General features: G+C 36.7%; 1 long non-coding RNA gene across 1 annotated transcript in view; it reads right to left on the bottom strand.

Annotated features, from left to right (window-relative positions):
• LOC133214640 (uncharacterized) overlaps positions 1-19,232 on the bottom strand; it is a 52,322-nt gene extending 33,090 nt beyond the window's left edge. Inside the window, exon 1 of the long non-coding RNA XR_009726181.1 lies at positions 18,884-19,232. This is a non-coding gene — a long non-coding RNA (uncharacterized LOC133214640). The remainder of the gene's footprint in view (positions 1-18,883) is intronic.
• Positions 19,233-25,796: the final 6,564 nt, after the last annotated feature.

The following is a 25,796-nucleotide window of genomic DNA, read 5'->3' on the forward strand; positions in this document are numbered from 1 at the left end:
ACCCCAACTTTCTCATTGGGAACTTGCAGTGTTCTAAAGCAGCAACATAACATGCATGTTAATGTTTGAATATATTGTTATGGAGGCAGAGCTATAAAATATTTCTCCTCTATCAGCATATACATAATTTTACTAATTCCCTGTCCTTTTTTTAGTGCCATGTTACTAATTCTTCTCTGGAACTGTATACATACAATTACTGCTTCATGGACCACAGTTGCAGAGATCAGCTGGGGAGTTCTCATTTGGTGGCATAACTGAAAATCAGTGCGTAGTCCCAAGGCAGATACAAGTTACTCAATGACAACAGAACTGCACTAGCAGACCACCTATGTAAACTGGAGGACTAGGCCACCTCTTTGCTGCATCCCATACTTTCGACCCTAGCACGCTCTTCACCTTTTGTAGAATTGGCCTTAAAAGCCATTCCAGAGAGATACAAAATGCCTTCCTTCAGCAAAGAAACTTGCGTAAGGCACACATGAATAAGATGAGAGAAAATTCCACTGACCATTTCATTAACTCTAAGGAACAGAACTTGCTAACATAATAAAGCATGACACATCATCAGGAGGCTGTATTTATCTGGAGAACTGTCAAACAGCACAGTATTATAAAGCACCAATACTGTGCATTATGGAAAGAGAAAAAGATTTAAATTTTATTTCTACCTCAGCTACCAGCACACCACCCCCAGAGTAGAAATGCTTCCATATGCAAGACTGCATAGTTTAGAAAGTCACATAAATTATTATGGCATGAATAACACTAAAATCACCAAAACCAGTCTTTTCTTTGTTGGAAATGGTAGGTAAATTCCATCTACTTTATGTATTTTTTTTCATTAAGGATATCCTAAGAAAAATAAATTTTTGATCTAAAATAAAATGGACAAGGAATAACATAAAAATTGAACCACGTAAATTATTCATTCAATTCAATTTCACAAGAGAAAGATAGATTCAAGGAACATTTTCCTTGTTATTCACTGGAAACTGTATTTTTTAATAGAATTTATATGCTTAAATCTTCTGGATAGTTCAGAGTGATAATGAACATCTATATAGTATTTCCCTCATTGAAAATTACAACATCTATGAATTATGCTTATAACATCCTAAAACTGGAGAGTGATATCAGATCTGGAGGCATCAGGGTCTAATTTTAAAATGCACCCAGTTGCCTTATAATCATTTACACCAGAGATACTACTATGCTTTCCCAGGAACTGCAGTTTATTATTGGTAATATAATACAGAAAGAAACCTTCTTCATGTCTACAATGTCTTTTGTATGACTAGAGACAGTAGAAAGGGGTCTCAGCTTCTGGAGGAACAGCCTATGAAGACAAGAAGTTGCCTTGCAGGGTCTGGGCCAGCTGCAGATCTGCTCTTCCCAAGAGACCATACGTGACAGCATCTGTAACCTTCTGACCACCTTTTGGGCCATCCTCCCTTTCCTTCAGTTGCACTTTCACTCTGGCTTGAAACTCTGCTCCTGACTTTTGCTTCCTTCTATGCAATGTCATACGTAAAAATGACCTAGTTCTGCATTTGATTTCATTTCTAGTCCCTTTCATCTTACCAAACACCCTTATTTCTGCTGAAAATGTCCTTCTGTGTATTCAAGACACTATATTTCACCTTAACATCACTGCTAAACAATGTAATGAGAAAAGTCTCTATCAAGCAGGCAACTGAACTAATATCTCATTCTTAACACTGTCACAATATTCATCAGGGCTATGTAAAGATTGGGAATTAATTATTCCAGAGAAGTATCTTTCCTTAAATTTTCAAGTGTCCTCATTAAGACTTGAATAAAATATTCTGAGATCATTGCCCAAATCTCACCTTCTTAGAAATAAAAATTACACAACCAGAATAATAATAAGCAAAATTAAAAGGGAAAAAAAACAACAATCCAAACACAACTGTATATCAAGCAGGCATTAAGTCTCATTTCCAGCTGAAATGATCAGACCAATTTCCTTCCTTTTGTACCTAATTTACAGTAAGTAGAAAGAAAATGTAAACACTACCCTGAAAAAAGAATTATGAAGCTAGTGATACCTGATCACTGTGCCCAGTTATTTCCTAGATACTAATTCCTGCACAGCATGGTCTGCTTGAGAGGTGCGAAAGATCAACAGCTGTAAAAACAGAGCAATAGCTGCTCTGAAGTTTCACACCTGCATGCAGAGCCTCCTTCATCAACTCCATGAACTTTGTCCTTTAACTATAAGCCAAAGGGGGTTTTCAAGTGCCATGCTGTTGTTTCCTTAGTAAATGCGTAATTAAAGCTATTGTGTATCCTTCAGACAAAAGGATACCAGTACTAAGTTGGAAAAAATATGGTTCAGGATATAACTAGCTAGATTTGTAAGTCTTCTACTGTAGATAATAAAATGCTACCAGATGTAAAAGTGGTGGCAAATTTTTGTTATTGCACAGGAAACAACTGCAACTCTTAAATGTAAGTGCAATTTGTAGTGAAGTATTACCAATAAAGAGGCTTCTGACAAGAAAAGTTTACTTTGGTACAGCATAAGTTGCACTGGATTGCACTGCATTTAGTAAACAGAGCTATAAAGACTTGTCGAAATAACTATAACTGGAGAAAAACAGGGGGGGTAAAAAACTGCTTTGAAACTGTGAATTTAAACCCAGAAGCTGGTGATTGAATAATCACTTGCTGTTCTCAAAGGAGATAAAAGATAAGCAGAGAGGTAGAGTAGAACAAAAGAGGTGCAATTCATCATTCTTTGAGCTTTTTTTTTTTTTTTTAGTAGAAAATGGCGTTAAGATGACTGGAAGAATTTAACTTGTCCATTTTCAAACCCATCAACTATGTAAATGATACAGGCCATATTGGTAAACTGTTAAAATGGAATGGAATAAACTCAAAAAAACAGAAATCCACGGCAACAGCTGTCTAAAACAGAGTATCTCCATCTTTCACTTAGAAACCCCCAGCAGGTTGAGTGAGTTATTCCATGCTGCAGAAATGCCTTTGGGATGTGCTCCTCCTGGCATCCTTGTACCACCTGCTTTGGAAGTACTGTACCATGGGTCTTAGCATTTGCACAGACTTCTGAGAAAGGAAAATGTCAGCTTCATTCTGATGTCTCAGTTTTGTAGCTGGAACAGACTTATATGCATAAGCAGTGACTAGGATTATGGAGGCAAGATGCACACATGCAGAGAGGCCTCTGTGACGCTTATTTCAATGAGGCTGGAATATGCCTCTCCACTTTTCTGTCCAAGAAAAGGGATTATATGGTGAATGAAAAGTAGATTTCATGCATGTGAAATAGGAGCTATACTGTACTAGCTGGTAAACAGGAACCCAGGAACATTACCCCTTCAACCTCAGCCTTAAGTCTTTAAAAGTTTCTTATAGGAAACATTTTTTTTCAAAATATATTCAGTTATTGATATGCGTTCATTTTGAAAATATTTTTCATGCCATGGCTGAAATGATTTATACAATGGTAGACTTTATGTTCTCCCCTGCTGTTTTTATATATGATGTTTTTACATCTCAGAGGAAGTGGTCTGAAAAAAGGTTTATGTAGAGTGGTTAGGCTAGGGAATGATTAGAGATAAGGTACCTGGAGAATAAAACTAACTGCACCCTACAGGTTATAGAATAACAATAATATCTATAAGAAAAGTAAACATTGAAATTTGAAGAGGTCAACATAACTGAAACTGCAACTTAACACTGCAAGTAGAAAAAACATGCACAATAATATTATGAGAACTATACTAAAAAGTTCTGGTGAATACATTTCTTGGAAGCAGGTAGTCAGTGAAGCAAATAGCTTTCCCTTTTAGTTTGTAGATTATCTTTGAACATGCTTGATGAAAAAACACTCATTTAACACAGAATATCTTACAACGAAGGCCACCAAAACTGATACATACCAATGTTTTACTGACATGGGACTAATTCTTTCACACAGGACATATTTTACCTATTTAACAGTAAAATTTGGTCTCCTTACTCTTTGATACATCTGCACTAGATCTTACTAAGACAGCTGCTGGTGTGCACCCCACTCTGCTGCGTGCTGAAGCCAACTGGATTTCTGTCAATAAAAAAGTTGCTTTCTTCTCAAAGCCATAGGCACCAACAACTGACAGTTGAAGAATCAGTATTTTAACTGAATCAGTATTTCAGAATCCTAAGATGTACTTTGTGTACTCCTGCTGAGATACAAAGTTCTACATGCAGGGATGCAAGGGGGAATCCTGAGAATAATTGATGTTTGTCAAGTACAGAACCATAGACATAGTTTGGGTTGGAAGAGACCCTTAAGATCGAGTGCAAGTGTTTACCTAGCACTGCCAACTCCACCACTAAACCATATCCCTAAACGCCACATCAAATAAAATAAGCAAATAAAAAGAGTCAATAACAAAAATGAGGCCTCTGAATACCTCTGAGACATTCAAAAAACCACAGATTAATTCCCCCCAGGGAAAGATAAGCTGCCACACTAAGAGATGGCTTCTAAGCTTAATACTTTATTGCAGAGAGAGCAGGGAAGCAGATCTATCCCTGTAACTAGTCACTTAATTTTTATATATTCTTGCTGTTCATCACAATGCATTTACAGCAAGTCATTTAAAGTACACTCTGAAAAATTAAGCCCTGCTACTGCATTTCAATCTTAAGCATTTATTTTGTTGCCGGATGTTGGGAGGACACAAGAAATAAACACTTGAAAGTAGACAGAAACTGTGTGTTCATGACTTACAGCTCTTAAGATTTTCTTTTTGCATGTACCATAAGCCTGTACAACCCGTATCCCAAGAGTTCCAGAAATAATTTCCAAGTACCTGAGTGCTTTTTAAAGTTTATGGTTACTTCTATGCAGCTGGCATAGGTTTAGTGCATTTTAGAAACAAAACAGTTTTAAACAACATCATTTTAAAGACAAATTACCTCTCTGAAATTCCAAAGAAGTAATCTCTCTCAGACATGGGAAGATCTATTGTCCTCTCATTCCTAGGCACAACTTCCATTAAAGCAGATCAAGGAGGGAATAAGCTTTCTAGTATTTAGATTTTAAAAACTATCTCAAATCAGAGCCATGAAGAATATTAAGGCCATTTTAATGGACAAGCCATTAAAAAGGAGAGAAAAGCACATATATTTTGTTGAGCTGAAAACAGCGATGTATTACACACAGGTTGCTACGCTAGCACAACTCCATTTTACTGACTTCGGTATGTTGCTCCTTGCCTAAAAACACCAAAGTAAACGACAGAAAACCAAACCAAAACACTTCAGAAGAACAGCAGTGGATCTCATAGTAGTAACTCTGCAGTTAACTAGAAAAATCAAGGAAAGCAGCAAAAAGAGTAAAGCTGTCATGAACAAAACCCCATTCTCCTTGTAGATAACCTTCAACTAAAGCTCACTAACCTGTTTCTACCTCATAATTAACATTTTACTTCTGCAGATTTTCATTTCAGTGCTACAGTCAACACGAGCATTGTGCTAAGACAGAAATCCTTCTTCTTTCATCACGGAAGGCACAGATGTTACTCCGCATTTCTGCATGCTACGGATTCACAATCAGCTCCGTGCAGAAATAATTGGAACAGGTGGGAACTTCAACAACATATGACCAGCAATTTGTATCTCAAAATAAAGTACTGACTAAATGTGGCAAACATTGAGTGGAAAATAAGATAATATCACATTCTACTTTCCTTTTAATGTCTTCCTGAAACAACTGGCAGAGTATACACATGCATAACTTTTATATATAGGGTAGATTTATGTAGGGTATATATATATATATCTCTACCCTATATGTATCCTATATAATCTCTCTTCACTATTTCTGTCAAGAGGTGAACAAAGACCATTCAGAACTCTAAACCAGACAGTTATTCTCAGCACCCTGGAGTAACTGCCCTCCCTGTGCTCTGTTTGTTTTGGAGCAGAGCCAGATGAAACACTCAAAGCTTAAGTTCATTTCCCCCCCCACCAAATACTTCAATATTCTTTTGCACTGTCAGAAAGGAAAAGACACATTGGGTAGTGAACTACTAATACTATAGGTTCATTGTTCACAGAGGGATTGGAAAGTGTCTGGGAATAAATCAAAATAAAGGTATTTTACTAAGTCACATAAACCTAAACATTTTTGTTACAGCTTTATTCTTGACATACAGAGAATTTATTTTCTATGATATCAGTGTTCAAACTCTTTTATCCCTTCATTCTGTTACTGTGTTTGAGAAGGGGTAACAAAGCCCAGTGTGTTCTAACTTTCAACCAGACTCCTTTATTTTTAAGTTATTTCATGCCATAGTTTTTGGGTCTGAATATAGTATCCAGAAGAAAAGTTATATCCCTCCCTACTGATACTTATGACCTCTGGCTCAGCCAATTGAAGTATAAATATCTGTGATGTATGCACTCAACTCCTTAACCAAACTAGAAGTAGTTTGGTACAGGCACCAAAGGAGGTAAGGGCCTGACCTGTAACCAAGCCAAGAACTTCTCTAGTTCCAATCTGTTCTTTGAAAACCCACAGTGGAGCAGAGTAACAGTGAGCACTGATGCATGTGAGCTTGGAACGCTGATCATGCGATTAACACATGAATAGTGAGTAGCTTCTCCAAGACTCATTTATCAAGCAACAAAGAAAGTTAAGGGTACAAGGAGTCTCATGCATACTTTCTCCATTGCATGTAGTTTGACCGCAAGCCAACTTTTTCTGCACATTACCACTGAGCTAGTCTAATCTTCTTGTAACTCTGTGAGCTCAATAAAGTTTTTTTTGGCAAAATTCTACCCAACTCTATCAATAAAATACGAGCAACTGTACAGTTTAGTATGATTAACTGATTGAATCAGTCCTATTAGCATATCAGACAGTATTCCATACTTCATCAACTCCTGTTACTTCTGAATTGTTGATAAGCATAATTTTTTCATTGTAACATTGAAGAAAATAATTTAAGAAGAACAAATGTGTTAAGTACCACAGATATTTTCCTCAGCTTCGTGTTATATGCACTGTGTTCAACACAAACCATTTCCTTTTAAAATCCGTAATCCCATTTTATGTCTTGTGTTCTTTATCAATTTCTTTCTTTGTTGCAATATGATTTCTCCTGGCTAAAAGGACTTCAGCTGTGTTTTAAAGAGAGTGAAATGATAGTTGCTGTCATAAGTAGAAATACTTCAATCATCCTTTGATACTTTTGCACTTCTGCAATATGCAGGACTTTCATTCACCGGACCATCTCCCTATGAAAACATATTGTTTGGCAACCTTGAACATTTTTCTTCTGTTTGTGTGAAATATATAGCTATTTCACCAATGTTTTTTAACCCAGACTTACCTTCTTTACCATCATTCTTTGGTTCACAAGCTTAGAAATAACACCCTTCAGATCTATTTCCCTGCTGTCATATTTTCCTTTATATATATTCTGAAGAAAGCTTCTTTCTCTGAATTGAAAAATGTCATAGCATGCTTTGTACTCTCTAATTTTTCATCTTATTAATACCAATAGTATAATGTATTTGAACACTGCAATATTTTCACAAGATTCACTGGGGGTCTCTCTTTTCCAAGCGCTACTCTAATGTTCAGATAATGAAGCGTGGGGTTTAAATAGATAGCCTGCTGACCACCTGAACCTAGAAAGATTAAAATGTATGATTCAAAGCTGTTTGAGGGATACACTTTCTGGAAGAAAGATTCCTGTAGTGCTCTATCATTAACATCTAGACACTTCATACTGGAAAACTCCAAGGAAAGCAGAAATTCTATTGCTTCACATAGCCAAAAATACATGTTTAGACAAAACGTTAGGGACAGGAATAAGGGTCATTGAGCTGAATTTATTCTATCAATTAAGCTATACAGAAGAAAAAGAAATTTTATCAGAAAGACTAAACATTTAGGTAGCTCAAAAGCGAACAAGTAACAAGCAAAATACCTCCTCTGGTATTTCTTGTAAAGGAGGCAGAAAATGGCACCAACAAATATTGAACCGAGAACGAAAGCAACATGCTGATAAATTTTAGCCTCCAGAAAGTAGATGTCAATAAAAAGGTATAAATAATGAATTGGAATACATAGAGTAGTAAGATCGACTGTAAAGTATACACATTGTTTTATATTGATTTTCTAACAAATATACCGATGGACAGGGAACTGCAGGGGATTTTCAAGATTTCAAAACACAGGTTTATATGAGAGCTATTAGGTAGGTAGAAAGCTGAAACAATTCAACACCACTTGTTTTCATCAAAGGTGTTTTTAATAATGAATGGTGTCAAAAAATCTTAAATGCAGAAAGTTTTTTGCATATATAATTACATTGAGATAGCTGTAGTCAATGAATATGGAAGTAATACCTTGCCTTTGATTTCTTCTTGACTTCTGGAAGTTAAAGACTGTGTCTTGGACCATAGCCTAGGTACATTCTACAGACTGTCAGAAGAGATCCCCATTCTGATTTGATGAAAACTCTTGGCTTAGGCAAGTGACTTATTGACTTCATTGAGCCTGAGGCTTCACTGACTTTTCAAAGTAAAAATTACAGACAGCTGAAAAAGAGCTTGAACTTCACTGCTTTAAAGATATATTTAATTATCAAAGCTCTATAACATTCATAAATGTTATTCTATTCCAAATGTCGCTGTTCTTTATTATACTAAATAAGTTTCATATCTCCTTGCCTTCTCAAATAAAACATACATTGAGATTGCAAAGTATAATTTTTCTGGCCTACTTCATTATTGTTACACCCAGATGTAGTGCACAAACTCTGTTAAGGATGCTTTATTGTACCTGAAAACCCTGAGACTTTGCTTCTGTATGGAAAACCGCTGCCAAGTCAGAGTCATCTGCACTTCAGAGGAATGTAAAGAGGTAAAAATCAAATTCTGTTTGACACCTTGATTGTGCCTTGAGGCTATAAATCTGATGGTTTCTGATTAGTGAAAAGCATTGCGGTTGTGAGAACAGGTGGAATATGACAATTCAAGATGTTCTTAAAATGTAGTAAGGGATAAATAGACTTCAATGTCTTTGACAGGTACTTCTGAGAGATAACTATAACCACTTCAGTCTCTAAGGCCTTTTGGACAGGAATGAAACTTTTGGTAATCCATAGGCATTTTGACAAATTGTCAGCTCTTCTGCATCACTTTTAGGGAGGCTGGAGTTCAACCTACCCTCTCTGCTCCCCAGGCTATTGGGAGCCTTCTTTGGCAGTTGCAAAGTTAGATGGGTTGCTATTTATCTTGCTGTGAAGTGGAGTTTTCTCACATAGCAAATCATCTTACAAGGTGTTAACATTTCCTGTTCCCACTCATCAAAACACCATGAAACAGATGCACCAAAGATGAATCAAGTTTGAACTCATGCTTTAGCTACCAGACTTCACTTTCAAGAGCTCTGTATAGGTAATTCAGACAGCAACAAGATAAAGCTGAGCTCATCCAAGGGACAGCAACAGGTTGTCCTTTAAGGACAGCTCAAGTTATTGGTTTACTTTTCAGTCTTAAATACTGAAACTATATAGTATTTTGCATTTGCCAATCAAAAGGAGAGGATATCAAGTTTTATTTAATTTCTGCTAGCTGTTCATGGCCTCAGCAGTTATTCACTCCTACAGCATCACTGAAGAATTGAAGAGGCCTGTCTGCATGTTGGTTTTCACTGCTTCCAAGTCTTACATCAGAATAGGCACTCCCTGTTGTATGTGGACCCATCAATGGAATACTGTGGTAAAAAGTAGTCTTTCATCAGGATGGGGAGGAAATGGAAACAGCATAAAAGCACCCAGTCAGACAAAAAAACCCCACAACATGCTTATAGGTTGAAACAAAGCCAAAAGCAACATCTAAATCTAGTACCACCATCTAATATCCTCCTCCTATTCATAACGATTCACCTTAAAAGAGTGACTACCAAAACTAAACTGTGCTTGCACCTTTTGAAGAATTTGTCCTCTTAATCCTCATAACTTCTGAGCAGCCCAGAATGATCATTATTGCCAGGTACATTAGTACATTATTACCAGAATGGATCCTTTCATTTGTGAGCCCTCCAAGGAATTTTAACAAAAAAAATAAATAATATGTTTGCACAGGAAAGATCACAAATTAAAGCACCTGCTTTTCACTAATAAATTCACTAGGATTGCCTTTCTTCAGAGCATAATGAGCAGTCATGAGCTTTTATCACTACGAGAATAAAGAGAACTAATTTGACAGTTCTGCCTTCAGTCTCCTTCGCACTTATTTTATATCAAAATAACTCCTCTGACTTCACTGGAACTGCTTCTGCTTTGTACTGGGTTTTGAAAATAATCATATCCATCCTAATTTTTCTTAGACTTTTTTTTGGAATTCTGAAGAAACTGTAAAGGGACCATGCTTACTTTGTATGTGTTCCTTTGAACTGATAGGCTAAGCTATATGCTGTGCAAACTCCTTTCATGGCTTGACAAGAAGGGACAGTTTAGGTCTGCTGTTTGCAAGATGTCTGTCCCTCTAACTCTTTTAAGGTCTTTCATTAATACTAAGCAGTACCTTAATCAGTGTCTTCTGTTCTCCCATGCAAGTGAACACATCCTAATATGCTCACCTGAGGGTCTGCTTGAAGGCAGAGATTAGCTTTTACCAGCCTCCATAGTTATATACCTGCGCATTTTCACTGTTTAATGCTTTCATCCCTGGCAGTGTTCAAGGCTAGGTTGGACGAGGCCTTGGGTGATATGGTTTAGAGCGAGGTGTCCCTGCCAATGGCAGGGGGGTTGGAACTTGATGATCTTAAGGTCCTTTCCAACCCTAACTATTCTATTATTCTATGATTCTATGATTCTACATATAAACCAACAGAGAACATATACCTATAGAAGACACAACAGCCAATTTCATACCTCCAAAATGTAATCAGACATCTCAACTGTAAGCACAGAGACAGGAAACATTTCAGAGTATGGGGTTTTTTTATAGATCTGCATACAAAAGCTTGCTAAGTAAAGTCACGTTTGATTGTACATAGCACACAGCACTGTTGGTACTATTTAAGGTGTAACACAAGCGGATATTAATGCGGATGCATTTCATTTTAACATAAAGTGAAAAGGCTTACCTGTGAACCTCCTATGCAAAAAGCTATCTTGAGACACAGGCTGCAGTCCTTGTACTTGAGAGACCACATGGATGCATCTGTGCCTAACCGTGACATGGAGGTTCCCAAAGGAATCTCCCTGTTATCTCCCTGGGCATTCATGCAGGTGTTGTTGCAAATTTTCTCCACTTTAAAATGAAGATATGTGTGCTTTGCAGGCAAATATTTATGCTATTTTTTTCTGATCAAATTAAACCAAATACCTAGGACAAGCACATAGTATGGATGAAATTAGGAGAAACCCCACAGTTTGTCTAGCTTTTGTGGGAGCAGCTTACAATTTTAAACCTAACATACTTTGAGAACTATTTTCTTTCTGTTGCCTTATGAGAAAACTCTCAAGCAAAGCAGAGCTGATGAAATTTCTTGTCTACAATCATTTCAGATAAATCAAATAAATTACATGACCGAAAGGTTACACAAATTATTTAAACATCTGAGTAAAATCTTATGGGACCCATAAACATTTCTCAATGATGAAACATAACAATATGAGTTTTCCTGGTGGGGGTTACACTGAGGTTCTTTTGGATTTTTCATATATATAGAACAATAAAAAGTGATTCCTGGGATATATATATATCAAATGAGGTTCCCTACACCCCTCACTAGTAGCTAATATTTTACTAAAATCTAAAAGCATGATAGCTATAAACAGTGCAATATCCTGTATACAGGGATATGTTGTTGCTATAGCACTAAAAAAATAACATCTGATTTTGACACGCAAAAAGTAATGGAATATGAACTACATATTATAATTTCTTTGAAGCCTTACCTGCCTATTTTTCAGTCTGAATAATGTGTGACACAAAAGGATTCCCGACCACTACAATACAACGAAAAATCCCCAAACTGCAAATTAAGCCATTGCAGAACAGTTCATTCAAATTTTTGTTCCTGTCTTACAAAGGTCCCGCTCCTGTGCTCTCATTGCTCTTTCAAAAGTTCCCAGGAACAGCATTACTTGCCTTTGTAGCTGCAGTTTACTGGGTAAGTACAAGTTAATTTCCATCAAGCATAGTATAAAGGCTAAATACCTTTACACTACCTTCCCCCTCCCCCCCATACTAAATGCTTTTGTGGCCTATGAAATAAAATTAACAATAATACGTTAAAGATGTTCTGCAATACCTAAACATCACATTTGGACATGTAGAAGTGCTAGTGGTATGCCCAAATTACTACTTTACAGAACCAGATCTTGCATTTTTCAAATAAGTAAGAATCAGATCACTGCACTTCTTGCTGAAAGTGCTTGTCTCGTAAACTCTTCATACAGGATTAATTGTTTTGCCATGTTTGTATGGGGTGATGAGATTTGTAGCTGCAGCCATTATCAATGCATAGATCCGCAGGTTTTTACTCCGGAACAGACTTGATCACTTACTTAGGAAAACACTACTACAGATTTTAATATGTAAATGTTACAATATCAATTATTTATGGGAGGAAAGGATTGAAAATGGATAGAAAATACAAACCACAGAAGGATCTACAATATGAACAATGCTGCTGGACTTTTTCTTGTTGTCTTGGACATAAATTGCAAATAGAAAATAGTGTTGTGCCATTCTGTCACAAAATTATAGATTTAAAACCACTAAAACTCAAGTCCTAGTAAATGAAACTATTTTTTCTTGTCATCCCTCAGGGCCACAATGTTATTACATAAAGGAAACAAAGGAATAAGACATATTGTTTCTACAACTAATTCTCAAAAACTATGTATTTTATAAGAAGCAGATCACCTAGGGGTTGTTTCTCTCTGGATTATGTTGTTAAATTTAGTGACTCTAAAAATATGCTTCCAATATTGCTGCTATGAATAGACTTGCAACATCTGAGAGAAAATAAAAGAAAAAAAAAATATATGTTTTAATGTCAGATATTTTCTGCTGTCCTGTTGATATCATTGTTATTTTCATTGTTGAAATTACACAGGCTTACACAAAAGAATTATTACAACAAAGCAAATTTTCATTTCTTCCTTATCTAGTGATAAAAACAAACAAACAAAAAGGAACAAACCTAAGCAGTGTTTTTCAAATAAGCTTTTGTGGAGGAAGGACAACTCTTTTTAGAAGGGTAAAATGTATCAGGAGCTATATGCTCACTAAAACATTTGGGAGTATCATATGCAAAGGGCATTTACCAGCAGAATGCATGCAGTAAAACTGCAAGATTATTTGCTTTTTTTATTATCTCATTGCCTATAAGATTCTAAAAATTAACTATCAACATTAGCTAGCTCTTACGTTAATTAAAGCATTCAATGTTACCATAGTCAAAGCATATTACTTTTCAGATGGTTACACCAGACTTACGTGATATGGTCATTGCCACATTGAGATGCACAACTTGAAATCTCTTCCAGACTAGTGATTTGCTGTGCAGATACAGCCATTCTCCATTCAGTGAATGGAGAAGCCATAGTGGAAATACCTAGTATCTCAAGTATACAGAGCTTTTTAGTTCAAATCTAGAAATAAAAACCTAATCCTCATTTCTTAACACCAAGATCTGGCTCAGAAGCATGAAAATACGCCTTCAGGATTAGGGATAGTTTGTGTCTGGCTGTTTAATGTGCCCATAACCCTACGGACCTAATTAACAAAGAGCACCTGATTTTTAGATTAAGCTAAATTAATTTCTAGTTTCCCTGAAGTGACAAGACACTTGAGCTTACAGTGGTTGCAGCTTTACTACTCCTTGAAGCCCTTCAGCTCATGAACCTACTGCTCTCATCCTTCACATAATTCTCAGTTTTGGAACTGATCAGTTGGCAGTCCTGCCGGTTGACAAGCCCCCACATTGGAATCAGTAGGCACTCAGTGAAAAAAGGGTTTGTTCCCATCCATCCAAATGACAGAGGCCCTGTCTTAATTTTACTCTATGTCTTAGATGCTGGTCATACCAGTGTAACACTGCAGGAAAACAAAAAAACCCCAACAAAACCCCACAGACAGCTCTTACTTTGATTAATATGCTCAAGAAAAATTCCATCTATTTGTTTGTTTGGTATTTTTTGCAAGCCGTGGTTCTAGCCAAGAATTTTACATCAAGACAAGGACCTCACACTTGCCTGATAGCAAACACAGTTACTGCAAATATAGCCAGTCTTAACGTAAGAACACTTGTAAATTTCCATGTTACTATTGCCATATTTGTATGAAAGGTTTAACTGTAAAACAGAACCAGATCAGCTGATCATCTACAACAAAATAATTCTCTAATCAATGGAGATGCAGGATTTCCATGCAAATTCCTCCATTTTCTTTGGGTTTTTTTTTTTTGGGAAGGAGTCACTTAACCCTTGTCCATTCTGCCTTTGTTTATCCAGTGTGATAATAGGTTTTCTGTCACACCTACTCTTTGGGAACAATGCTGGTATGAACAGCTCAATTTATATTTGACCAATGAACATGAAAAAGATTTTTGGTTTTTACCAAGCTAGCTATTTCGTAACAGCTGGTGACAACCTTCAAAAAGCTCAGATCCAGCTGCCAATCTCACCAGCTATCTTGTCCTTAGGGCTATTCATTAGTCGAAAAGCAGCATGTGAGTGCTGATGAATTTCTACAGCTCACATTCCCAAATATAATGAAAGCAGATAAATTTACAACTTTGTCAAACTAATCTATTTTAATGAGCTGAATATAAATGTTTTACTCAAGAGACAACTGCTATTTACCAGTTATGGCAATAGGTTTTTAGTGAGTACTGAAAATGTGTACAATAATATGCAAGAATGAGGAAAGAATTCATACAGTGGCTTTACAGAATGGATATCTTACGGCAGTATGAAGGAGCCACAATCAGACCCTCAGGAGCACACTTTTTATGGACACACATTCAATGTTGCACACATACCTTCCATGACAACGTAGTCTTGAAAAATTAATCTGGAGACCACCAGTACAGTCAAAGGCATTTTTGAATAATGTTTGCTTCTTACTGTCAAAATATTTATGGTCATGTATCTCCTAAGCTAAAAATATTCTTGTTGCTTGAATAATGCACTTGAGTGAATGGCTAGATGAAAGACAAGCATGCATCTTCTTTTGAAGCATTTGACCCAGCAACGGGATTTTCAGCTTTTCATATATGATTCTGCCAGATTTAACATACAATCCAACTTGATGACTCCAAGTGAAACTAGTGGGTCAGTTATTTGATATTAGGTAACCTGGTGTACAGTAACAAACATTATATTAGTCTGCCAAACAAGGGAAGCTTATAGCTCCACTTGTACAAGACAAAACTGTTCTATGCATAGTTGTCACAAGACAATTATACTGATTTTCCCATGGAATCAAGAACTCTCCTAGAGCAGCTTAAAATGAAATTGGCTCAAGACACAAATTGCCTTGTGGTTCACTTGGTTTCCTACTGAAACAGAAAGCCCTGTGGCGTGTCAAAGTCCTTGCCTACACAGACACAGCAAAACCTTCTGTTTAGCTATGGGCAAATTATTTATCTGTGGGCAAATTTTGAATATAGTTTAAAGGCCAGATCTGCCATGCTTTGATGTGAGTAATCAGCACTGAGGCCAACAACAGTTTCCTAGTAGGACCGAAAAAGCAGTGACTGAAAGAGCAGTATGCAAGTTAACCAACATCCTTGGCATCTTAAAGCTTTACCTTTAAAAAGTATAAATGAATAGTGACAAGCTGTCATAGCTTGAGGAGCACCACAAAAGGAAATGGGAGGTGAATGTCTTTCCTCATCTCCTGAAGTCAAAGAGAGATGGTGTCACCCCGCACCCAGTGCTTACATTGCTTTTAAATCTATCCTGTGCCTAACCTTACTCTAGTCTTGCCATCAATAACAAAACCATTCCAGAGTGGATAGAACAGCATTTTGGCATTACTCTGCTGATAAACACACCTTTGTACAGAGCAAGAGAGAGTGTGCTGCAGAATAAAAGAATAGTTGAGGTTGGAATGGACCTCTTGACATCACCTAGCAATGTCAAGACCTCTGCTCAAGAAAGGTCAGTCTGGGATTATTTTGTTGTAGTTTGAAGCCTTTGAGAAGGGGTGTGTGTTATAAGTAATTCAGGATACTTTCACAAAAAAACATAAAATACTTGAGTACAGAGCCTACTAGGATGGTACTAGAAGACTGTAAAGAGAAGAGAGGGCCCAACCTGACTAATCCATATTAGCCAATACAGAAGTACTTACGAAGAGTGATTTAACCCGTAACCAGAACAACCCTGGATTTTGCCCTGGAGGGAGCCTTTGCATTTCCTTCAAGAGAAGTCTTGGAATAAACTAGCATCTGTGGGGCAGACAACAGGGGCTCCATAATGCCAGGAGCAACACGATTTTACCATGCAGCTTCATGCAGAGTCACGAAGGGGTCCTGCTAATGCACCAGCAATCATCTCTCCCTATGAAATGGGTTTCTCTCAGGCTGACTGAGCTACGTGAGAGTCTGCTGCTTCCTGAGCTTTTATTACACTCTGTAAGTGCTCATGCAAGATGCCAGGGGTCTCAGTGCCAGAACAAGTGTCTTACTTGCTTTTCTGTCACCACAGCTTTGCCTTCACACTACTGATTGAAATAGCTGTGCTGGCAGAATTCAGGGTAGATCTGTGCTTAGTTTCTGGAGACAAAGGAAAAGCACTTAAGGGAAGAGAATGTTTGAATAAATTTGTAATACGCTGAAGATTGAAAGACAGGATAAAATTTAGATCTCTATTGTTACATGGCTCTACATCTGAATTCTTACTATTCTGCTCAGGTTCAAAATCCCACACCTCATCATTGTGATCACTGAGTGCCTGCTGGTGGTGGCTGAGATTTTCAAAGGACTGTAAAGGACGTAGAGTTTCAGTGAGATTTGTGTACCCGATTCTTGCAGGATACGTTGATAATCCCAGTACTCAAAATCAGGTTTTTTGTCTGGAAATTGTTTGGGGGTATTTGGTTGTTTTTTTATTAAAAAAAAACAAAACCCAATAATAATCTAAAAAGTAGTTAGTGTTCAAACACCAGAAATCGGTACGCAGCACTGACAAATTCATTGCATAACATTAGATCCCTTTCTAAGATTAGTGATTGCATCATTGCATAAAACCACATAACAAACCGATGTTATGAAAACCAGTGTCCATGTGGGGTAAGGGAAGATCACATTAACCAAACAGACAGAAATGGCCACTTTGAGAAATTTCTCCCCAGACTGAAATACAGGATCATCTTTGAAAATGAATACTATTGCAGATGGTAGGGCTCCGGCTAAAGAAAATCTAGTTATAGCAGAGGAGAAAAGCATATGTTCCTGATACATACTATAAATAGACTAGGTACCCTTATGGGATATATCAATATACAGAATAGCAGCAATAAAAAAAGGGCAGTTGGTTGGTTGGGGTTTTTTCAATCCCATCAGTTTCCTGCATGCATCTAGTGGCTTTACAGGGGTTGTTTTTACTCATCATATGCTTTAAAATCTAGCGTTTGATTCAAAATAAAGCTAATTTGCATTGGTATAGTGACTTACCTCACTGGTGTATTATTACTGTGTAAGCAGGTGTACCAGTAACTGCAAATAAATGCTTGCTGATGGAATCTCAGCAGGGTTTCTGAAGAGTTTTCATTTTGTTGAACCTTAACCAGGAAATTATTGTGTAAAAAGCTTTGCTTTTAGTTTGTTGCCTGAAATGTTATTTAGCTACACCTGGCCAAATTCATGGCAATTATACTAACTATTCATAGAGGACATACCAAAACTCCCATCAGCCTTTTTAAATCACTGTCTCAAAAATCTGCATAAGAACAGTGAAAAAAACCCCCCTCAGATTAATATTCACATTGAGACTTCAGATCCAAATGCTGTTCACTGTATAACCTACATAGAGAAAGATAAAATGAAAGCTTTAAGGTGGAATATAGGTGACACATCGCTGGAATATTCTGACTGAAATGCATTTACAGTAAAACATGTCATTTAAGGCAATAGTATTTATTATTATGATGGTTTTTGCAAGATATTTGATCATGTCATTAGAATTGGTTTTTATCTTAGTTGTTTGGGCTGAGAGCATCTCCAATTATTTTCTGTTTGAGGGATTATTCAAATCAACTCAGAATACCCAAGAAATGCTGCAATGAGCGCTGCATGTCTCACATTCTACAGTCTCCTATGAAGGAATTATTTAGGTCAATCTTTCTTACCTACAGTACAGAGCAGGAAAAAGTTTTCACTAAAACATAGAAGAATAGATATTGATGTTTCTATATAGATCCACAAAAGTAACCACCAAAACCACATACAAAATCCACATCTAATGTTACATAAAGATTTGCAAGGCACCTTCATGTATTACCAGGGTGATTATTTGAAAGCCAGAGCAAATAAGATTAAAATAAATGCTTCCCTTTCCTACACTAGCAAGATAGCATTTGACAAAGAACAGTAATTAAAATGAGTTTTCCTATTGAATGCCATAAGTGTTTATGAATTCTTTTAAGTGATAATTATGATAATCTACATACAATCTAGAAAAGTTGACAAAATATCTAAAAAATGCTATGAAAGGATCTGTAGAGATGCTCCACCATTATTTACAAAGCTTATTGACTTTTATCCCACTGAAAAAACCTATCTGCTCAAAGCAGTAAGATTTTTTTTTCCCAGCTTAAAGTTAAATTTACCTTCCTGCTTAATTCCAAAATTATATACTACTGCACAAATTTTACTCACTTGTGATGTGAAGGTCACCAGATAGAATTCCTGCAGCACTGGGAAGCTGCCAACCCAGCCACTGCGCCATCATAGTATAACACTTGCCAGTAGCTGGAGGAACCAGTTTCTTGGTACATTTCATAAGGGTACCATTTCAGGTTCCAGCCAATTTGATATACCAGATAACACAAAAAATATAAACCACCCACTTTGTGAAGAGTTTCTGCTTCACAGCTTAGCTTTTAGTACTCACAGCTTTCCATGGAAAGACTTGCAGACCTATTATACCCTGCTGAGAAAACATGATTTGGAAGGACCCTCTTCCTAAGTCAGAGGTAATAACACAGATGTCAGCAGGCTTCTGGATATCACTTCCAAATGCTTTTCAGCTGTGGAAATATTTATGCGTGGGCAAAGGCATAGAGGGAGAATAGCATTGTCCCTGCAATGTCTACATACACACCTAGCTTCTTTAAAAAAAAACGTCTTGAATCCTTTGAGAAGGTTTACATGTATATATAAAAAAAATATGAATAAAATCAACATTTCTTTGGAAATATATATCTTTCACATCACTTGACTTTGTTGCATAGTTTATCATTAAATTGCCATGTTTTTTAAGCAAAAAACAACACATGAAGCAGGATACAGAGCACAATATGTGAGTAGGAAACCATTGCATGGGTAGGGTCAGTAAAGGGAAGCAATGTGATACCTTTTCTAAGGTTTTGATTGGGTGGGTTTTTACATCACAGATCCACAGCTCATTGGGGAATACTGGGGTTATTGCAGTCCTACAGGTGCTTTGGAAGGGGACTCGACTTTCACCACCCTGCTACACAGCAATCTCTCTTCTCTGTGAGAAGTGGCTGCTTCTGTTTCTCAGCTCCTGCTGATCTCTGCACTAAGCTAAATGTGCTGCCTCCTGAAGGGGCGAGGATTCCATTTCCCCCAGAAAAACGGGCTCCTGCTGCCTTCTGGCTGCTGATTTGGCTATGTGGGCAGTTAGCTCCCGGCTCTCTGATCCCACTCTCCTGCAAGCACAGTAGGAGCAGGAGCTAATACCTCTCCTGAAAGCATAATTCCCATCTATTTAAAGAGCTGTGATTCACAAACCATGAGAGCTCTAAATTTAGCAAAGCAAATCATAGGAAAACAGGAACCCTGCCCCTTCTCCTCATTTAGCCTGAGGTCTCAAGGAAAAGCCTGAACCTGAGAAAAGAGTAAACCCACCAATACACCAGGAGGCACATGTAGACTGGGGAGAATTTGTTTTAGAAGAAAATTCTATGTTTGTTTGTTTTAATTCAGTTAGTAAAGGAGTGAGAAAGCAAAATAGCTCATTTAAGAAGAAGCTTGTAGGCAGCATTTTCATCAGGTCATCCTGGAGAAAATGTAATTGTTATCATGACAAAAATGCTTTATCTTCCTTACTGTGATTTGGATGATAGACTGACTGGCAGAGCTATTAATTGATTCATTGTATTTCTGATCTCAGTAGGGCCAGTAAGCATTCCTAATGATTTCTAATTCCTCATCACGACATCCATTATGTTCACCTCTGAGATGTCTAAATGTATTCCACGTATAATGGCAGTTATGTAAAATGCAACATGACAGGAATACTTAGAATTGTTCAGACCTGCACTGTGGAAACCAACCTTATTTGTGCTAGCCATCCAATATGGGATTTGCATGTTTTGGTTTTCTACAGTCACACTGAGCAACTCAGGGTTTAAAGATTCCAGGTGGGCTGGTGTTATGTCCCTTGTGGCTCCACTATGAAACAGAAAACCAAACATAAACAAAAATAATCTATACAGGAAGAACAGGCATGCTGACAGAGATTGTTTGACATTAGAAAAGCACAGCTACAGCTGCGTACTCTTTGTTGCGATGTCTGCAGTAAATCTGGGATAATGCTCACACAAGAAACAAAGAACTACCACAGAAGACTCTTAAATAGGAGAAATGGATCCTGAAAGGTGTCAAGTAATTTAACTACAGCCAAGGAAAAATAAAACAATTCTCTAAAATCTGAACCCTTCAATTATTGAAAGCAGCTGTGAGAAATTTTAGTCTTTCTTTGAAGCAGAAAAACAAGACAGTTGTATGATACAGGCAAGAAACTGTGTTTATAAAATATAGTATGCTTTGCTTATCTATATAGCACAGCGTCAATAAAACCCTCGAAGCTACTGTTCCTGTGCCTGAACTCTCAAGGGAGTTATGCAGGGGGGCATGGACAAGATGATATTTAAAGGTCCCTTCCAACCCAGCCATTCCATGAATCTGTGATTCTATGATACGGTCTGCAGCATGGCAAAATTAACTTGTGTTCACAGAAAAATGTATGGCTTATTGGTTCCTTGGTGTTATCCTGCTCTAGTACCATATAGTAGCTACCTCACAGATCTCACCAGCCTGGGAAGGTAAGAGAATAGACACTTACTAGAAAAGCAATTTATACTATCCAAAGGGGCTCCACAGGTTATGTTTACATAGGAAAATTGGTACGATGCTGTTTCAGAACTCGAAGGATTTGTAACTCAAAAGATGTTCTAAATTAAGCTAAAAATAAACGTAGATTATTCTTCTGCTGGCTGAGAGAAGGGTGTCCAAGTTTCTTTTGGATTTACAAAATGTCTGGGAAAAAATGCCCAGTCTTAAAAACTCAATGTGAAGAACAATTTGAACACAAAATTAAATATTTAAGATGCAAATTTCTCCAACATATCTAAGAAAGACCTGCAGATTTTCTCACAGTCCAAATTCATCCATGAATTGATTAACTACTAGTGCTATAGGAACATGCAGAAAATTTTTTGGCTTTGCATTAATGAAGATTACCCCCTAGATGTCTGCAAACTATATCATCTTTCTTTGTCAAACAGAACAATTATTGAAAGGTTCCTTATAATAAAGAATTTAGATAGAGATATTAAACGTATGGTGCTTTAAGAGCAGCTAAATCATTACTTCGTTCATATCATCACTAAAAAAATAGATTATTTTCTGAAACACAGCAAAAACCTGTGAAGAAATCTGAGGGCCAGAACTGGCAAATATGAGGTGAGAAATGAAAGATCGAATGAAATTTTTTTGTCATTTTGGAATTTGGATCTCACTCTAGTCTTTCTCAGTAGAGGATCTGAATCAAATCAAAGTGCAGCTAGAAGAGGCTGTGGACTGAACAGCCATGAGTAGCAAAGTTCCTATGTTACTTATCCAATACCTTGCCTACTAATTATGGTGTATAACTTCCCTGTGTTCATGTGATAACTGCGCCAAATACCTAATAGGTATTTTAAAGGCTTTGAGGATCTGACTTCCGTGGAAATGCACCTACCAAGAAAAGGAATAAAAACATTATGAAGGTACAGATGGAAAATCAACACACACTTTGAAGGGTAAGTCCAGACTCACAGATTGTTAAATTGTTAGATTATTTTAAAGGAGTCAAATGCATGTGGATAGAAGAGGCCTTGTTAAAGCTAATGTCCAAGAATTTCGGAAAGATCTCACCATAGGCTCTTACGGAAAATACACCATCATGAAATAAAAGAAAGATATCTTCCGTAGATTAATAATTGGTTAAAGGGAAAAAAAAAAAAAAAAGAAAGAAAATGGGAAGTTTTTCTAGCAAAGGAGAAATCCACAGGGATCTATGCTTTTGTTTTTCAACATATTCATAAGTGATCTGGAAAATGGCATGGCAAATTTTGCTGATGATACCAAGTTATTAAGGATGGCAGTACAAATTATGGCTGATTGAACCACTATCCAAGGATCTATGAAAAGGGACAGTAGCTAAAGATCATGGCAGTTGAAAAATCGAGATAGCTAGATGCAAAGTATTGCACAAAAGTAATCACAGCTTGATATATGAAGCGATCAACTCTAAAATTACTATTCATATTTGGGAATGAGATCTTGGAGGCATAGCAGTTCTAAACTGAAAACTTTGTGGTGGGTGAAAAAAAATAAATCAAACCAGAAATAGAAACGAAAACTAAACAAAACTGTTATAACCCTGTATAAATCTGTAATACACACACAACTTGAAATTGTGTACAGGTCAGATCTGCTTCAACTTGGAAATAGTAACATCAAAATGATAAAGGTTCAGGCAAGGACAACAAGGATGTGAAAGGTATGAAACTGTTTCTATAAGGAGACTTAACTAGGGCTACTGAGCTTGAAAAGTTAAAAATAATAGAGATGCAATAGAGGTCAATAAAATCACAACATGACTGGCATAAATTAAATGATGAATGAATTATTATGTCTTCCCTAGGAAGACCTAGGAGAGTGAGCAGGTGTTGAGTGCAAAATACAAACCAAAGGTTCCTCCTACTGTGAAGCTGTTGAGCTTCTTGAAGCAGGATGATGTGAATGCTGAAAACTCAGATGCCTCCTAGGTGTTAAGTTCTTGGAAGGAAAAATTCATCACACCTTATATGAAAAGAAATAACTTCTGGCACAGGAAGTCCTTGAGCCACAACCTTTTGGAGTCTGAAAGGAAAATTTCTATGTAGTATCACACTTCTCAATCCACATCTACTGATGGCCACTGTCAGATCATGCCTCACTGAATTTAGGTATTATCCAGTATGACTATCCTTATGTTTTTACCCTAAAAGTTTCCCAAGCACATTATAAAACTGAGTCTAAGAAAAGAACCTTTCCTGAAAAGGGGTAACAGGGCCTACAGAGCTCAGGTGGAACATTTAAGATGAATGTAAGTATAAGAATATTTTCATTTACTAGACATACTTTCCAAAACATTTGTAATAGATGCCAAGTTAGTTTTGTTTTACTTCCTTTTTTTAATACTTTGTTTTCTGCAAGAAGAAGTTAGATCTGAAGGTGAAGATGCTAAGGAAGATCAGGTAAAGATCACAAAGAAAAACAGTGAAGTATTTCAGAAGAACAAGAGAACAGGCAGGCTCTCCTGAGTTTAAAAGACCATGTGAAATGTACGAAGAGCAGAAGAGAAGAATGATAAAATGCACAGTTGAGAGTTATAAACAGAAAAGTTGCAGAAATTGTTAAAAGTATTTTTTTCTTTCTTTCGTTAGAATTGTGAACCTGGGTGCACACCTTCCCTACTCACATGAGAAAGGACAGACTAAACCTCTTCTTGCTTTTAACTCTTCTCTTATTAGCCCCAAATAACCTCTGCAGAACCACATCCTTCCAATACTTAAGATGACCCCTAAACCTGTTAAAGGCAATTTGATAACAATAATAATAATTAGGGTAAATTGTTCCCAAAACTTTCAGAGAAACCAAATTTAAATTCACTGCAAATTTTAGTGTATCCACACTTTCAACACTTGAGAGCAAGAAACAAGTAAATCTGGCTCAGCAAAGAGTAAAACCAGGGTTTAGTCTTCCAGCTACATCATTCATTTTGTCAAGCTCTTTTTAAAAATAGATTTTTGTGATTCTCTGCATAATCTGAAGCTCCTGCTGCGCAGCTGTTTAAGACAGTCATTTAAATAGCCCTGCATAGGTCTATGGGTTCTGTATTTGTGGTATTTTCTATGATAAGTTCTTAAAGAAATCATTTTCATAGTCATCAGAGGTTTGATATGTGACAAGAACATTTAGTTTCCCTTAAGTGTAAAATCATTGTTTATGTCTTTTGTAAAAACCGAAACCTGCTTATTTCATTTTTCAGTCTTAAAAGGCAGAGTAAAACCAGACACATTGAAAATCTATGGCTTTAGCTCTAACATTTTTTCAAAACATAAAATCCTTGACATAGAAAATAAAAAAGGAGAAACTTCTTACCCTGGCAAACTCCCTGTATAGAATCAAAAAGAGATAAGCCTATAAGAGAAGAAGAAAATGGAAGAGGATTGTCATAGCAACCAGTTAAGGACATATTCAACACAGGAAACAATCTGATTAATCTCCTTCTTTTTTAAGAACTACAGGATACACTTGCACCATCCAGTTAAGTAACAAGACACTTTTTAAAAGATAGCATGTTGAATCTCACTTCATTAAAATCTGTAGTTTCATTGCGGAGCTTTTGACTTGTTCAATTCATCTACACGTTGTAGGGCCATAAATGAAAATAGCTAGGCCTTCTGTTTGTTTAAATTACCTAATTAAGCCCAAGTATTTTTCAGAGGAGACAAAGAAAAGGTTACATTACTTTAAAAAAGTAGGATACTTTTGCACTGAAAATAAGAGTACTAGAAAATTAAACTAGTTCAGAGCTAGAGACTGAAGAACATCATCCCAACTGTCCTTCTTTCCCATGTTATGTGCAAGCCAATATACTACGCTACCGAAGTGCCTTCTGAAGAATATCTTCAATTCATGAAACCACACTTTTGCTTTCATATTGACATCAGCCATTCACTTAGTCCTACTCAGTCTCAATTTTACTACATGTGGTAATCAAATACTGCTACATTGCTAGGCTTAAAATACAGCATAGACATGTTTACTTTCCCTTTGGGGATTGTCCTGACATAAGTAGCACTTTATTAGATACGTTTCTGAAGGACTTATTTTCAGTCACTACATGAGCTCACATCAAAGAATTCCAGGAAAGACTTATTAGCAGATCTGGATGGAAAACATTGTCACTCATTAGTGAAACTTTATTGCAAACAGAAGAGCAGGACACAGCAAGTTTTAATAAAACGTTCCACCTTTTTTTCCCCAAAGAAAGCCAAAGTATCAAATATTTCCCCAATCAAAGCCAAAAGCCTACTCTTCTAAGAGAAAGTTAAGAATTCTTCAAAAAGCTAACACTTTCTTCTGCTAGTAAACAGTTTTGATGGGATTTCTCTCTTTCAGCATAGGAGAATTTGCTCCATTTGATATTCCTCAGGTTTTCAAAATCAAACTGCATTTCCTACAAGTCCTTGCCTCTGTGTAGCTGTTTGTC

The sequence above is a fragment of the Neopsephotus bourkii genome, unplaced genomic scaffold, assembly GCF_033783945.1.
Source record: "Neopsephotus bourkii isolate Nb327-2 ecotype Australia unplaced genomic scaffold, CSIRO-AGI_Nbou_v1 NB_911, whole genome shotgun sequence".
Lineage (NCBI taxonomy): Eukaryota > Metazoa > Chordata > Aves > Psittaciformes > Psittacidae > Neopsephotus > Neopsephotus bourkii.